Source organism: Chionomys nivalis, chromosome 9, assembly GCF_950005125.1.
Source record: "Chionomys nivalis chromosome 9, mChiNiv1.1, whole genome shotgun sequence".
Taxonomy (NCBI): Eukaryota; Metazoa; Chordata; class Mammalia; order Rodentia; family Cricetidae; genus Chionomys; species Chionomys nivalis.
The window spans coordinates 26144897-26162475 of NC_080094.1; positions in this window are offsets into that span (position 1 = coordinate 26144897).

The window sequence follows — 17579 nt, forward strand, 5'->3', positions numbered from 1 at the left end:
CCTTGTCAATTACCTAAAGTTAACCTTGTCCTCTGCTCTGCCAACACTTTGCCAGGTTCGAGAGACACCAGACAGTTCCACACCACCAATCCTGCAGAGGAGTGAAGCAACCAGCTACCCTAGGATGTAGCCAGCATCCCAACTTTCTCAGGTCCCCCAAGAATTTGACACCCACAAATCATGAGTAAGCAATCTTGAGAGTGCGGTGCCCTCATCCCATTAACCTGCCATACCGAACTCCTCGTCTTTTTATTATTAGAAAAAGATGGGAATGTTATAATTATAATTACGCTGGCCTGCCCTGTCACCTGGGTAGCCTGTCCCTTTAGGAGACAAGCTCCGCACACTCCCAATCTCCCCCTTTCCTTCCTGTGGAGGCAAGCTGATCTCATGCCTTCCCTCTTCCTTTCTCTCTCCTTGTCTGTTCTTCTTCTGAAGAGGTAGCCTCTTCTTCCCTCCTCCCCCTCTTCTTCCTCCCCGTCTCTCTCTCTCTCTTTCCCCCACACCCCTTTACCTTTATACCCCCCCAATAGTCACTAAATAAACTCTCCATACCCAAGCTTTCTCAGCATGTCATATCTGTCTGTCTCCCACCCACCATGGGACCTGCCAGGGTCACTCACATCATAAATCATAACATTGTTGCCTTTGGATCAAAATGTATAATTCTCAACTCCTTCTCCAGCACTATATCTGCCTGCATGCTTCCATACTCCCAGCCACCATGCTCCCTGCCATGATTATAATGGACTAAACCTCTGAAACTGTAAGCTGCCACCTCAGTTCATAAGAGTTGCTGTGGTAATGGTGTCTCTTCACAGCAATAAAAACTCTATGACAGAAGTTGGTATCAGAGATGGGGATATTGCTATGATAGGCCTGTCCATGTTTTTATTTGGAGGGATTTGGACTTTGGTACTTTGTGTTAGGAGAGTAGGAGAATGCTAAGGGACCACAGTAGTAGGTATATGAAAGACAATGTTGCTGAGAATGATTTGAAAAGGGGAGGGAGGGCTGGCTTAAGAGGTTCCATAGAAGAATTTTAGTATGTTGCCTAGAGGTCATTCTTTTGATATTTTGGTGAAGAATGGGCTGCTTCTTGCCATTGTCCAAAGAGTCTGCCTGGGGTTGAAGTGAAGAAATTTGAATTCATTATAATGGCAGAGTAAGTCTCAAAACAGCCTCATATGGACTTTCTGCTATGTGCTTATTAGTGGTAACACTAATGAAGATTTATAATGAAAAGGGACAAACTGAACAAGGAAAAATACAAAATGTACAATTTGAGGGAAAAGGAACATCAGAAAGTGGAATGGAGCTAAAGTATGTGTTCAAGAAGATAAACAGATTAAGACATGGAAGAAAGGGAGTGGTAACCTTAGGGCAAGATCCCACCCAGCTAAAATTTCAATTTGTGAAAAGAAATTAAATAAAAGCTTAAAGCAAAATGTGATGATACACATCTTTAATCTCAGCACCCCAGCACTTGGACGCAGAGGCTTGTGGATCTCTGAGTTTGAGGCCAGCCTGGTCTACAGATCAAGTTCAAGGACAGTGAAGCTTAGGCCATGAAGGAAACCATGGAAGACAGAAAGCTTGTGAAGATGTAATTGAATGAGGGGGCTTTGTTTCATGGACATGTTTCCCAGCAAGCCACAGAACAAAGGGGCTATAGAATTTGCCTCCTGAACTAAGAAAAGCCTCTGATGCCAGGCCTGTGTCTGGAGTGTCCCTGCATGTAGCCCTAGAGAGTCCGCTGTGCGAAACTGTGAAGGTGAAGGAAGCCTTGATTGCCTTGGAGACCCCAAGATACTGAAGATGCTAGAGCCATGGGATAGCTGCTGAGGGAACTGCTAAGAGGGAGAGGAATCAGCCCAAGAGACAGAAGTCATTTGCAGTCAACAAAGTTGAAAGGAGTTGGAGATCTGAGGGGCGATTTGACATGGAGATGTAGACTTTAGAGTTTGCCGGGCTGGTTTTCCATCTTGCTTTGGACCAGTTTTCCTCACTCTGCTCCCTCCCCTACATTTTGGAATGGTGATGTATATCCTGTGCCATTATATATTGAAAGTACATGATCTGTTTTTTTTATTTTGATTTTATAGGGAATTACAGTTAAGAGATTGCATAAATCTCAGAAGACACTTTGAACTTTTGACTTTTAAGCATTGTTGAGACTGTGGTAGACTATGGGGACTTCTGAAGTTGGACTAAACGCATTTAGTGAGTGGAATGTGGCAGCTTGAATGTAATTGGCCCCCATAAACACATAAGGAATGGCACTATGAGGAGGTACGACTTTGTTGGAGTGGGTATGACCTTGTTGAAGGAAGTGTGTCACTGTGGGGGTGGGCTCTGAAGTTTCATATACACTCAAGTCGCGCCCAGTGTCTCAGTTCACTTCCTGTTGCCTTTGGATCAAGATGTAGGCTTCTCAGCTCCTTCAACACTATGTCTGCCTGCATGCTGCCATACTCCCAGCCACCACGCCCCTGCCATAATGATAATGAACTAAACCTCTGAAACTGCAAGCTGCCAATTGAATTAAAAACTTTCCTTTCTAAGTATGAGAGATCAGATCCTGGTCCCATTGGCCACAGATACCCTCTCTCACTCTGCCATGCCTATGAACAGGGGACATGCTATGTCTGAAGTATGTATCCATCCCTTAAACACTTCATTCTATCATCGAGATGGTGCTACCACAGCCTCCAAGTCCTCCTTTTTCTCTTGTGAAGGACACAGGCCTAGAAGTCCCTGGAGTGAAGAGTGGAGAGAGCCATGTGTGGCAGACCTACATTGATCTTGGAGTCTAGCCTAGGTCAACGGAGCCCTGGCTTACTGAGCCTCATGAGGAACCATGGGGAATGGACAAAGTCCTGGCTATGCAGAATGAATGCAGTAGATGTGTAGGGTTGGCTTGAGCACAGCCATGTCAAGGATTCCAATGCCTCTGGCCTATGAGAATGGCTAGCGAGCTGCTTCATGGTTGCAAGATAATTGCCACAGCCCCGAGCACTACATCCATCCTCAAAGATACAAAGAAGGGGAGGCCGATACCAACTTGTGAACACATAGGTTGGCTGCATCTTGTCTACGCAGCATCTAATTCTGTAGGTGTCAAGTGAAACCTGTGCTGTGGCATTTCTAATAACTCCAGGTGCTGGGCATGCTATCATCTGAGGACCCAGCCCTCAGACATCTGGATGACCTACCTTGAGCAGTGTTCAGAGACTGCCTATAATGTTTTACTCACAATGCTGGTGCTTGGATCCACCAGAGCCCACTGCTAAGCATCCTGTGTTACATCCCGTGCACACAGAACCTGGTGATCCTCACAGGTCGCCACAACCAAGAACTACTGGGTCCTCATTTACTTCCCCTCCCCACATTTGTCCTCCGAGTTCAACCTGGACAGTTGCCAATCATCCAGTATCTTCACTTGCCTGTTCACATGTGTCTAATGCACAGTGTTCCTGTGGGTATGTGCAAAAGTGTACGCTAATGCATTTGTGTGTGGATGCATGTACACTGTGCATATGGATATGTGTGCAGGTATGTGAGTATGTGTGCAGGTGTGTACAAGTGTGTTTGCATGTGCACGATGCACAAATGGAGACCAGAGGTTGATATCAGGGGTCTTCCTCCCTTGATCTCCATCTTTTATGTGTATGGATGTTTTGGCTGCATGTGTGTCTGTGCACCATGTGTGTGCCCATAAAGGCCAGAAGAGGGCGTCGGAGTCTCTGGGACTGCAGTTATGGATGGTTATGAGCTGCTCTGCCAGTGCTGGGAATCAAGCCTCGGTCTTCAAGAAGAGCAGCCAGTGCCTCAGCCCCTTCTACTTTAGTTTGTGAGTGAGGGTCTGTCACTGAACCTGGAGCTCACTGAATGATCTCTAGGGATCTGCCTGTCCCAGTTCCTGGGGACTGGGGTTACAGACACCCCTGGGGCCTCATTCTTAGGCAGTGACCCTTTATAGACAGAGCCATCCCTCAGTTTCACATCTGGCTCCTTATTTCAAAACACACCACGTCTCTGTCTTCTTCATCTCAAACAACAGCAGCTTGGCCCTCGGGTATCTCTGATAACACCCCCGCATTTGGCAGTAGTGCCCTTGTCCCCTCCACTGCTCCAGATTCTTAGGCATATTCTGCCCACACTGCCTCCAGCACATCCTCCAGTCTCCTCTTTTTCCCACAGTCACTGCTACACCTGGGTCGCAACTCTGTGTGCTCTTCCCTGTCACTCAAAGAGTCCTGTCCCTTCCCTGACTCTCCCACTCAATCCTTGCCAAGAAATCCTTCACACAGCCAGAACCAGACCTCTACAAAGACCTACAAACCTTCTCCAGTATGCAGGTCCCAGTGTGACCCACAGCCAGGGATCCCTTCTCAACCATCTCTAATTCTCTCTTTCCCTGGCTCAGGAGAGCACCATGATGACTTGCCCTCTCCCGACACAGTGATGGCTACTTTCCCTGCCCCCTTCCCAATGGCCTGGTTCTTCTCCGGGCTCTGCTGGCCAGCCGCTACTTATCACGTCACTTCTAGCAAACATGTTCCTGAGCCACCTATGACTCCTTGTCATATATTCGTGCCCTTTTAGCTCCTCCCAGAGTCTGCCATTGTCTGCTTTTCTCTCTAGACTGCAAGCTTCATGAGACAAGTGGGAAAATGCTCAGGTGAGGAATGGGGGGAAGGAAAAGACCAGAAAACAGAAGTGAAGAAGAGAAAGAACCAGAAGAAGGGAGGAGGGGGAGAGAAGGAAGAAAGAAAATAAAGATGGAAGGAAGGGGGAGGGAGGAGAAACGGAGAGGGTGAGGAGGGATTGGGGAAGAAAAAAGGCCCAGCAATGCTCAGGGCCATCCTCACCCCCAGCACTTGCTTCTGCCCTTGAAGTGGTTCAGGTTTGAAGTTGATTTCAAGTGTCCAGACTGGGTGTCCTGAATTGTTGATTAGAGACAGAACATTTGGGCAGTACTGCCCCAGTGTGAAATGCCTCCAAGTCCCTGAGCTTAGCAATTGTAGCTCTCTGGCTCTTTAACCTGGGCCTTTGCACAACTCCTGGCTTAAACTGGTTCAGTGTTTAGTGAGTTATTTGAATGGCCCGAAACTTAAATGGCAATTCCTTTTGCCTTACTGACATCCAAGTAACCCTTGCCTCTGTTTCTGCATTAAAGGGGTGAGGAGTACTGTCCTCCCTTTCCATGGATCTGCTGCCATCATCCTGGGAGAAGGACTGGCACCCCAGTGTCCCTGCGGGGAGTCTCCAGGAAGCTGCATACTCCGCACATCAGAGCCCTGACCCCTGCGAGACGCCAGTGGCCCAGCCTACCCCGGGTTTGCTTTTCGGGAGGATGTCTAGCCGCCCTGGCCAGCTCACAGCTAGCGGCGCAGGGGGCTTCCTCTAATCAAAAGCCAAACTGCAATTATAGCTGGGCCGAAGCTAGGCACATGGTGCCACTTAAAGGGGCAGATTTATAAGACATTAACAACTCCAGCGGCAAAGCACCAGGTGCTACAAATCACTAAAATTAGAACCAAACGAGTCGCTGAGGCTCCAGATACAGCACGCAGTGGGGCCTGATGGGTAATTCCCAGACCCGTATAAGGATCTCTTGAAATTCATAGCTGTGTTTCTGCCATAGGGCCTTTGTACGCGCTGCTCCTTCTACATCGTCCCTGATTCAGCGGGAAATCTGCTCTCTGTGAAACTTCGCTCTTTACAGAGGGCTTCCCTGACCTGATCAGCGTCCTGGCTTTACTTTTCATCACGGCACTTATTGCTGTTAGTATTGAGACGGGACTCCGGGTCTCCTGTAACCCAGGGTACCCACAAACTCACTATGTAGCTGTTGATGCCATAGAAATGCTGCCCTTCCTGCTCCCATCCACTGATGCTGGGACTATAAACACACCCCACTGCACCCAGTTTCTGCGATCTTAGGGATCAAGGCCAGAACTTACTGAATGATAGGCAACCTTCTACTGACTGAGCTACATCCACAGCCCCAAGTTTTATTATCACCATCTGATAGTGTATACGTGTGTTCAGATTGACAGCCCTACTTGCGCGAAAGTAAAACACATATCCAAACTTTGAAATAATTAATTCTCAGATATGTTTTCCCATGCTGTATGCTTCCCCCCCTAGTCCCACGCTGCCTGTGACACTGTCATGTTCTCGAGGTCAGTCCGCACTTCTGCTCTTCTGGCAACCAGCCCGCATCCTCAAATCTTACACCTCTTTCCTCTCGTGCCTCATTGAGCAAAGGAAAGCTGGTGGGCTAACAGTCACGGTCTTTAGAAAACCTTTCATCACCACTTTGCCCTCGTCTTTCTCTTTTCTTCCCTTTTCCTCATGTGCCCTGGACCCCTGCCATCTTTCCCCTCAACAAGAACTTCACTCCTATAACCTCCCTCCCCCTGCGCCAGGCATCGTTATCCTCGATCGTTATCCTCGAAGATGACTCAGTCCCCTCAGTAAGTAGCACACCTCTGTGTCCCAGCTTAAAGCAGAGAGCAAACCTCTTCATTCAATGTTCTCTGTCTTCATGTCTTTTCCTTCAACGCCAGTCAGGTTTTCTTCCTTCAGTCCACAAAAGCCACTCCCATCGTGGTCACCAATGACTTCCCTATTGCCACACATGGGAAACACTCTGCAATCCTGATCCCTCCTGCGGGCTCACAAGCATTGGACGTGATCCTTTTTGTAATTCCTTCCCCTTGTTTCACACTTCCAGGTGTTGGTGGCCCCAGAGTTCAGCCCCAAGAGCCTTTCACTTCCTTCTCTCTACCCATGACTCTAAAGAACATGTCTGCTTTGGCAAATTTTGAATAGTTCTAGCTATTGAATAGTTTGAATATTTGATAGCTCTAACCTGATTGCCGTCTGCTTCCAGTCACCACACCACAAATGAAAATGAAGATGCATTCCGTCATCTTCACCCAGCAAAGGGAAATGATTGGTTCTGGTGATACAGGCTCAGAAACCTCACCCAAGATGACATGGGGAGCATGCAGTAAGCCTCAGAGAGAAGCCTAAGCCTTTGTAAATGCCTTTCCTTTCAGTAAGAATGGTTCCTATTCCCTGTGATTTCCGAGCATGCTGGGAAGTTCTCTAACGCATCTCCCTGTTGGAAGGTTGGAAAGTCTGCCATCCACACTTCACTCGGCTAGGCTAAGCCAAACTGTTTCCCAGTGTGGCTCCTCCCCTCTGCAGTCCTTCCAGCAGGAGTCAGGGGCTCTTGCTGCCACATCCCCAACAACAATCAGTACTGCCAGCCTCCTGACGTTTGTGATGTCAATAGATGCACAGCAGTGATTCGTTGGTGGCTTATTTACTCAAGTGTCCATGAACTGATAGCTTAGGCTTGTTACTAACTAGCTCTTACAACTTAAATTAACCCATATTTCTTATCTAAGTTCTAGCACATGGCTCAGTACCTTTCTTTAATAGAGCATGTTCATCTTGCTTCTCCCTGCATCTCCTGGCAACTCTGCCCTCCTCTGTGAATTCTCTTCTTGTCCACAAGTGCCACTGAACCTATTCCTGCTTAGCTATTGGCCATTTAACTCTTTTTTTTTTTTTTTTGAATTTTCAAGACAGGGTTTCTCCACAGCTTTTTGGTTCCTGTCCTGGAACTAGCTCTTGTAGACCAGGCTGGCCTCGAACTCACAGAGATCAGCCTGCCTCTGCCTCCCGAGTGCTGGGATTAAAGGCGTGCGCCACCACCGCCCGGCTTTAACTCTTTATTAAACCAATGAGAGCAACATATCTTCACAGTGTGCAAAAGGATTATTCCACAACAAAGATGTTTATGAACGGCTATAATTCCACTGGTTTTTTTCTGGCTTGTGAGCTTGTTGTTTGTTCTTTATTTTATCCCTGTATAAATTCTCTAGGGGAGTTTTCTAGGAGAACAGAAATGATAGCATATGAGACTTACTGGATTGGTTTACACAATTTGGTCTGGGTAGGTCAACAATAGCTGACTTCACCCTGCAGAGGCTGAAACCCAGCAGCTGTTCAGGCTCTGATGCTAGTTACCTCAACAGTTCCAGTTGGGCACTGATGGCCTGGAGGATTCCTGGAGAACCATGTTGGAGGGCAAATGAAGCTGAGTCCTGATGCCATCAAAGATGGTGGCGGCAGCAGCAACAGAGTAGATAAACTCACAGAAACACATGAAGGCAAGCATGCAAAAGAGAAAATGTTTCCCTTGGACCCCCTTATTTCTGAGCTGCCATTGTAACATACCACCCACATTTAGGGTAGATTGTCTCTCTTTAGTTAATTTAATCAAGAAAACAGCTCGTGGTGTGCTCAGAGGCTTGTCTCTGAGTCAAGCTGGCAACTAAGATTACCTATTGTCCTTGCCTATTGGTATCAGGGTTTTACTGGTTACTGTGTGGGACATGATGGACTCTTGGCTCTCCTGGGTTTCCCTATTCCTCTCATGAAATTGTGACTGACATAGTCTTCCTTCCTCTTCTACTTATAGTGTCCCTCTGGTAACTTTACAGGCTGAGCTTGGTCACAATCTGCCTTAGTTAATACTTGTCTTTTAAAATGAGACAGTTTTAAAAGACAGTCTTTATGGATTTAGAAATCTTGGTTAGCCATTATCTATCTATTTTTAGCTCTTGAAATGTATCCTTCAGCACTCCCGGCATTGAGGGTTGCAGACAAGAGGTCTTACCTTGGTCTATGTTTCTGCCTCTGGGGGTGGATTGGCATCTTCCCTTGACAATATTGTTTCTTTGCTTTGTAGGATTTTTTCCCCCTTCTTGACAGTAGTTTGTCAAGCAGAGGTCATATCTGTTTGGGGTTCTAAGCACAACTCACATTTGGTCGCCCATGTCTTTCTCTGGATTTGGGGACACTTCTGCCACATTTTCATTGAGTAGATCCTCTGGGTCTCTAGTGTTTGTCTCTGTCCTTTCTTTTGTCCCATGAATTCATAGACTGGGTCTCTTGATGGGACCCCAGAATTCTTCAACATGGTAGTCATGCTTGTTCATTTATATTTTCCTTATTGATGCTTGAATATTTATTTTGTCAACCTTATCCTCCATTCCTGATTTTCTTCCTGCTGCTGCTGCTCCCCACTGTGTTTGTTTCTAAAATTTCTTCAAAATACTGACTTCCTTACTGAATTTTTCTGCATTTATTTTTCACCCATACTTCTGGTTTTCTCATCTGTTTTACTGACATTTTCCTCTGTGTTGCTGACTTTCCTCCTCAGACTCTGACTGAATCCATCTACTTGTTGATATTCTCTTTCAGGTCTTTGATTATTTTTCCAGAAAAGTTTGGAAATTTTTATCTGGCATTTCACCTGTTTCAATATCATAAATTCAGCATCTGGGGTCTAGCCTCCTTTGGATGAGTCGTATTGTTTTGCTTTTTCCATGTCTCTTGCATTTCTGTCTTGTGATTTGCATATCATGTCTTCCAGATTATTTTGTGGGGATTTTGTTATTGAGCAACCTTATCTTAAAAGCTCAATAACAGAAAGGGATTCAGGGGGAAAGAAGGCAAAAAAGATATCCCAGTGATGAAAAAAAAAACAAAATTAGAAAAATATAAGAAGGAGAATAAAATAACAAAACATGAGAATCAAAAACACTAAGATAAAGTCAAAGTACTACTAAATGCATGGAGGGAAGCAAAACCACAGAGGATAACATAAAACAAAAGAAATTAGGAAAAGATTAATGCCCAATAAAGACAAAAATGCAGAAACAAAATCATGTGAATGTATTAAGGAGAATAATAAAATATGCTTAATTTTTATCTATAGCTTTCATTGAGGTATTCCCATTGTATTCCCAATTTCTTTTAAAATATTTTCTTTTTAATTTTGAGAATGTCATACATGTATACAATAAAGTATGTTCATATCATCCTCCCCATGTCCTCCTTTCAATTCCCCATATCACCTGCAATAGTCCCCCTTCCAATTTCATGTCTTCTGTTTTTAAATAAGACACTGTTACATTTAGTTAGTGCTTCCCGTGTGTGCATGAGTCTGGGGCCGTCCGGTAGAGCGTAGGAATCCTACCAATGGCCACATCCTCAAAGAACAGTGATTCTTCCTCCCCCAGCAGCTATCCTCTGCCAAAAGCTCCTCAGTGAGGGGCAGGCAGGGGAAAGGTGCTGAATATCATCTGTCCACCTATGCGAGACTTTTATCTGGCTTGATCTTACGCAGGTAACCGCAGGTGTGGAGTTCACGAGTATGATAGACATACCATGCCCACATATTTGGTGCAGATTAAATCTCCATCCTCATGTTTTTAGGGCAAGCATCTCACAACATTCCTCCCTGTTTGTGGGCTCTTACATTCTTCCCACTCTCCCACAATAATGTCCCTGCTGGGTCTGGAGAAAGCAGTGAGGTGACATAGATGTCCCATTTGATACAATGAAGTAAAAGTCCTGCTGAAGGTATCCTAAGAGAAGGGCAGAGCTCACAAGAGAAAATGAACAGGATAAAGGAAGATGACAAGATGGTGCAGCTCCTTTCTTGGTTCTCAAAAATTAGGTACTGCCCCTGGGTCATGTCTGTCTCTGCTTTCTCAGTGCTGAGTTACAGGTGCACAGTGACATGTGGGCTACTGAACTAGGATTAAATCGAGGTCCTCATGCCTCCGTGGCAACTTCCTTAGCATCTGAGTCCTGTCTCCAGCACGAGCATCGTGCTCTTTCATGGCATAACACATATCTGGCCTTCTCTCTTGGAGAACACACCAATCACATACACCAATCACATGCACCTATCACATGCATGAGTTCTTTGGAAACTGAAAAATGGAGCTGTTCTATCTTTTCTTTTCCAGTTCTTTACTGGAATCATCTGTAAAGAGAACTTTTTACCCTGTTGACTTTAGTTACTGTTATGGTTTGAATATGAAATGTTTTCACAGGCTCATGTGTTGAACACTTGATCTCCAACTGATATCATCATTTGGAGTGGTGGTGGAAACTTTATAAGGTGGGGTCTAAGAACTTGGAAACAATCTTCCATGAGGTGGACCACCTCCCCCTTCTCATGATGCTTCCTCACCATGGATTCACTTCCTCCTTCTTCTGCTGCCTCACCACAGATCCAGACCAACAGACCCAATGGCTGTGGACTGAATTCTCTGAAACCCTGAGAGAAGATAAAGAATTCTTCCTGAAGGCTCTTTTTGTCAGGCCTTTTGTCATGGAGATGAGGTGGTAGCTAATCTCTAACACTGTTACTAATAACTATAATACTATAGTTACTAATAGTAACAGTAGCTAATACTGTTACTGTTGTGGACTGAATTGTGTTCCCCTTTCCTAGTCTTCTGTTTAAGTCCTAACTCTACAGATTGGGAGTATTTGTTTTGAACAACAGTGAGACAAGGTAAAATGAGGCCATCAGGGTGGGGCCCAATCCAAGAACACTGGATTCCTTGTGAAATGAAGGTGACACCAGAAATTTTTTCTGATTGTCCAGAAAACCTTCCTCTCCCTGTTCACACAAGGGCATGTAAGAACACAGAGAAAAGGTGGCCGACTTAAAGTCAGTAAGAAATTTCACAGAGACCTAATTCTAAACACCATGATCTTGTATTTCCAGGATCCTGAATCATGAGGAATGTATTTCTGCTGGTTAAGCCATCCAGCCTGTGGTATTTTGTTATGGCATCCTGAGAAAACTAAGTTAACAGCAGTAGAACTCATACACAGAGGGAATGAAGGTTACTGTTTGATCCGATCTCTTTATTTACCAAATTCCAAGACAATTAATTTGTTGCTATCATCCTCCAAAGGTCATCCCATTGTGTAGATTCTTTCCTCATTGTTGAATCACGGGTTTAAGGATAGTTTATAAATTTCAATCCATCACATTCCTATTCTAACACTCCAACTATTTCATCCTCGGCCAGCAGGGAGCCACTTCATGTTGGCACCAGCATCCTTTTCCTCGTCAGTCTTTGAAGCCTCCATATGGGGTATGGTTGAACATTCCAGGTTTTTCTGGCCCTAGTATCTTGCCTCAGATGGAAGATAAGCTATGTCTCCGAGAAGCCAGGGTTCCCACAAATGAGAAGAGGTATTTCAAGGAAACAAACTAAAGGCTAAGGAGAATTGTTTTTTGCTACTGGGATGGTTGTTATTTCTAGGCCAAGGTTGATATAAGCACACATAACACAGCTCGTAAGTTCAGGAACTCTTGCCTGCCATGTGTGCGGCCCCAGGTTTAGTCCCCAGTACTGAAAAACAAAAACTCTAGATACTTCCCTCCCTCTCTTTTGTGTGTGTGTGTGTGTGTTTATGTACGTATGCATGTCTGTCTCTGTGCATGTGTGTTTATATATGTGTGTATCTGTGTGTATGTATCTCTCTCTCTCTCTCTCTCTCTCTCTCTCTCTCTCTGAGTGTGATAGATTCTGACAATCCTGGATTCCAGTGTCACAGAGATGATAGAACTAGACTAGTCCATTGCTAGTCATCTGCTTTATTCTGGTGACACACAACAGTTTCAGAATATTACGAATATTCCCAATCTTACCTATAATCACTAAGAATCATTCTAAAGGTTTGTACATGGACTGGGGGTTCGGTTCCATAATTAGAGTGATTGCTATGAAATAATGCAAATCTGAGTTTGAATCTCTAGAATTTTCATGAAAAAGCCAGGCACAGCACACACACACACACGTTTGCATGCTCAAGTCCATGCCTGATCCCAGTCAATCTTGTCCTGTTTCTTTCTCCCCTTGTTATATGGTATTTTTTTCTAGGAAGATAGGACACAAATGTTTATTCACCCCAAATAAAGAAACAATGACAGACCACAGTAATTACACCACTCGAGTCCAATTTGGAGAACCAATTAGTTTATTAGGGCTTACTTACAGGAATATGAGCGAGAGGTTAGTTACAAAAGCAGGAGCCACTCACAGGCAGCCAGATGCTGAAAGCCCACCCAGTACGGGTGTGAGCTCGTGAAAGCTGGAAACCTGAACCTCACCGCAACACTTGCGGGCAGCTCAGCAGGCTGGCTTGTGATGAAGGAGTTACTTTCATTTAATAAAAAAACTGCCTTGGCCCATTTATAGGCCAGCCCTTAGGTGGGTGGAGTAAACAGACAGAATACTGAAAAAAAAAAAAGCCGAGTCAGTGAGTCGCCATGATTCTCCCATTCCAGACAGACACAGGTTAAGATCTTCCCTGGTAAGCCAGCTCATGGTACTACACAAAATATTAAAAATGGGTTAAATCAATATGTAAAAGCTAGCCAATAAGAGACTAAAACTAATGGGCCAGACAGTGATTAAAAAAATACAGTTTCCGTGTAATTATTTCGGGACATAAGCTAGCCATGTGGGCGGCTGGGTGCCGGGGACACAAACTGTGCCACTCCTATTACAACAGGCTTGGCTGGCCTCTGTCTCCTCAGTTGGCCTTATTGTTTATATAACCTTGGGGAGGGAGGGGATTTGGGCATTTGGTCCATTTTAGAGACTTCCTGAGACTTCTGAGTTGGTCGCTTCCTGAGTCTTAAGGAACTTTTCTCCCTGATGGAATGTTTTGATTCAGGGAAAGCTGCTACACAAACCCCTCAGCCAGTCTTGTTCTACAAGTAAGTATGTATTACAGCTCACCTTCAATCTTTTCTTAATGTTTTATTATTTTATGTGAATGAGTGTTTTGCCTGCAAGTATGAGTGTGTACCATATGCTTACCTGGTGCCCATAGACGTCCGAAGACGGCATCAGATCCCTGGAACTGCAGTTAAAGACAGTTGGGAGCCACTGTGTGGGTAATGGGAATTCAACCCAGGTCCTCTGCAAGAGCAACCAGTGTTCTTAATGGCTACGCCAACTCTCCAGTCTTTCTCCTTCAGTCTTTATGCTGACATTTGCCCACTTGGTTCCATTGTCTGTACTTCAGTTTCTAGACAATCCCTTAAGAAAGACTCACTGGATTCTCATGTATTCTAATAGTATATATAGTTTCTATATATTTAATTTTTGTATAAATATGAGATCTATCCATGTGTGCACATGTGTGTAAAAACCATGTTTTGTGCACATACGTGCATGTGTGTGTAGAAGCCAGAAGCTGATACTGAACATCTTCTGTTTCTTGCCACCTTGTTCTTCTGAGACAGGGTCTCTCACTGAACCCAGGGCTCAACAATTGACTAGACTGACTGGCAGTGAGCTCCAGGGATCTGTATGGCTCCATATCATGCCCACAGAACTATAATTATAGGTGCATGCCATTATACATGATTATAATCGTGCACGCTGGGGATCTGAACTCAGGTCTTCATACTTGGGCAGCAGGGACTCTACTGACCGAGCCGTCTCCTCAGACCTCTGATATTTGAAAGTCAGCTCTTTATGTAACCCTAACTGTCCTGGAACTCACTATGTAGACTAGGCTGGCCTCAAATTTACAAGATCCGCCTGCCTCTGCTTCTCAGGTGCTGGAATTAAAGGTGTAATGTTCCACTATGCCTAAGCTTGTCACTCCATTTTCTTTTTTTATTGATTTTATTGAGCTCTACATTTTTCTCTGCTCCCCTCCCTGTCTCTCCCCTCCCCTCCAGCCCTCTCCCATGGTCCGCATGCTCCAAATTTACTCAGGAGATCTTGTCTTTTTCTACTTCCCATGTAGATTAGATACGCATATGTCTCTCTTAGGGTCCTCATTGTTGTCTAGGTTCTCTAGGATTGTGATTTGTAGGTTGCTTTTCTTTGCTTTGTGTTTAAAAACCACTTATGAGTGAGTACATACGATAATTGTCTTTCTGGGCCTGAGTTACCTCACTCAATATAATGTTTTCCAGCTCTATCTATTTGCCTGAAAATTTCAAGATGTTGTTATTTTTTTCTGCTGTGTAGTACTCCATTGTATAAATGCACCACATTTTCCTTATCCATCTTTGGTCGAGGAGCATTTAGGTTGTTTCCAGGTTCTGGCTATGACAAACAAAGCTGCTATGAACATAGTGGAGCACATGTCCTTGTGGCACGATTGAGCATCCTTTGGATATATACCCAAAAGTGGTATTACTGGGTCTTGAGAAAGTTGTTTCCTAATTTTTCTGAGAAATCACCATACCCATTTCCAAAGCACTCCCACCAGCAATTCAGAAGTGTTTTACCCCACAACCCCTCCAGCATAAGTTTTCATCAGCGTTTTTGATCTTGGCCATTCTTACAGGTGTAAGATGGAATCTCAGAGTTGTTTTGATTTGCATTTCTCTGATGACTAAGGATGTTGAGCATTTCCTTAAGTGTCTTTTAGCCATTTTAGATTCCTCTGTTGACAGTTCTCTGCTTAGGTTTGTACTCCATTGGATTATTTGTTCTATTGATGACCAATTTCTTGAGTTCTTTGTATATTTTGGAGATCAGACCTCTGTCTGATGTGGGGTTAGTGAAGAACTTTTCCCATTCTGTAGGCTGTCGTTTTGTCTTATTGACTGTGTCTTTTGTTTTACACAAGCTTTTCAGTTTCAAGAGGTCCCGTTTGTTGATTGTTTCTCTCAGTGTCTGTGCTGCTGGGGTTATATTTAGGAAGTGGTCTCCTGTGCCAATGCATTCAAGTGTACTTCCCACTTTCTCTTCTATAAGGTTCAGTGTGGCTGGCTTTATGTTGAGGTCTTTGATCCATTTGGACTTGAGTTTTGTGCATGGTGATAGATATGGATCTATTTTCATTCTTCTGCATGTTGGTATCCAGTTATGCCAGCACCATTTGTTAAATATGCTTTCCTTTTCCATTTTATATTTTTTGCTTCTTTGTAAAAAATCAGGTGTTCGAAGGGGTGTGGATTAATATCCGGGTCTTCGATTCGGTTCCATTGGTCCTCTTATCTGTTTTTATGCCAATACCAGGCTATTTTCAGAAATGCACATATAACAAAATTGACCTTTAATTTGTAGCAATAAACCAGTAATTCTCTATAGCATATCCCCCTTTAAATGTAAACAAACATTTATAAACAATATTTGGGAATTTGGGCATAGTTTTCTCCAAACTGCTTTCTGCTTTTTTTTGGCAAAGTAGATTTTGGGAGTGTTCATGGTGACCTTTCCGCAGGTCTTGGTTCATCAAACCACATTAGTCTGGAAGGATTCCACAGGTTCTCATCCTCTGTGGAAACATTAGAAGAACCTCTTTTCCAAAGCAACATAGCCTGAGACTCAAATTCTGAAGTCAAGATACCTTTATGTTAGTTTAACTTAGCAGTCAATACAACAAAATATCTCTCTGTACTTAACTCCTTCACAGTCAAAAAATTCAAAGAAAACGCAATAATATACATAACCCAGAGTATCTGTGTGATGGAGGAGTTAATTTCATTGGTTAAATAAAGAAACTGCCTTAGCCCTTTAATAGGACAGAAAATTAGGTAGGCGGAGTAGACAGAACAGAATGCTGGGAGAAAGAAGCCGAGTCAGTGAGTGGCCATGATTCTCCCACTCCAGACAGATACAGGTTAAGATCTTTCCTGGTAAGCCAGCTCGTGGTGCTACACAGAATATTAGAAATGGATTAGATCAATATGTAAGAGCTAGCCAATAAGAGGCTGGAACTAATGGGCCAGGCAGTGTTTAAAAGAATACTGTTTCCGTGTAATTATTTCTGGTAAAGCTAGCTGGTGGCTGGGAGCTGGGGCAGCAGGGAAGCGGCCTGCCGCTCCAGACTACATCTGTGTATATTATATATTTACATGGTTTATTTGTTTTTAATCTATTACTTCTTAATATTTATTATATTATCTTAACTCTTTTAATCTATGACTGACTGTATGTGCTCTGTTTCTTTAAAGACTTTGTTTCATTTTTTTATAAACCATTTACTTCTTTTTATAACTCTCAATACTCTTTTTCTTCTCTCTCCAAAGCCTACATACATTTTTTAAACACACTGTGCTATGTGTATAATTATGCTCTTGATTAAGGTATTGTGTTTGTGCAACTCATTTAAAAATGTAATGCATAACTAAGATATACAGGTAAATAGAGTTATCTATAATAGTCAAGTTTATAGTCATACTAGTTAGGTTTTCTAGATATATAAAAATATATTTTAGCTAGTTATTCTTCAAATCTTTCAGAGACCTTTAGAATATGGCATTTAAAATGTTTTAAGAACTTAGGACTTTTCATGACAAGGAGACAAATCTGCTCCTGGCAGCACCAATTACTTCAAGAGGATGATGGGCATTGAAGGGGCTCCTTATGGAGTTGGTTAGTCATTGGGCAAAAAGACTGCTCTTATCTAGACTGCTTGATGGTATGCTGTATGAACTAGACTTGCAGGACCCACAGAAAAATGACTGCTGAAGCTGTCTAAAGGCGAGATGGTCCTTCAGGATTCCTGCTTCATGAAAGAGCCTGCCAGACATTCTGCAGGACACAGAAGAAAGTGACTGACAAACTGCCAGTATAGGCAGAACTGTTTTTGAAATTTCTTGCTTCATGGAAAAGTCTGCCAGATACTATGGGCCAGTAGGCTGAAGATGGATGCTTCAATGTTACAAAAGAACTTTGGGTGACTGTCCAGGCAGCGAA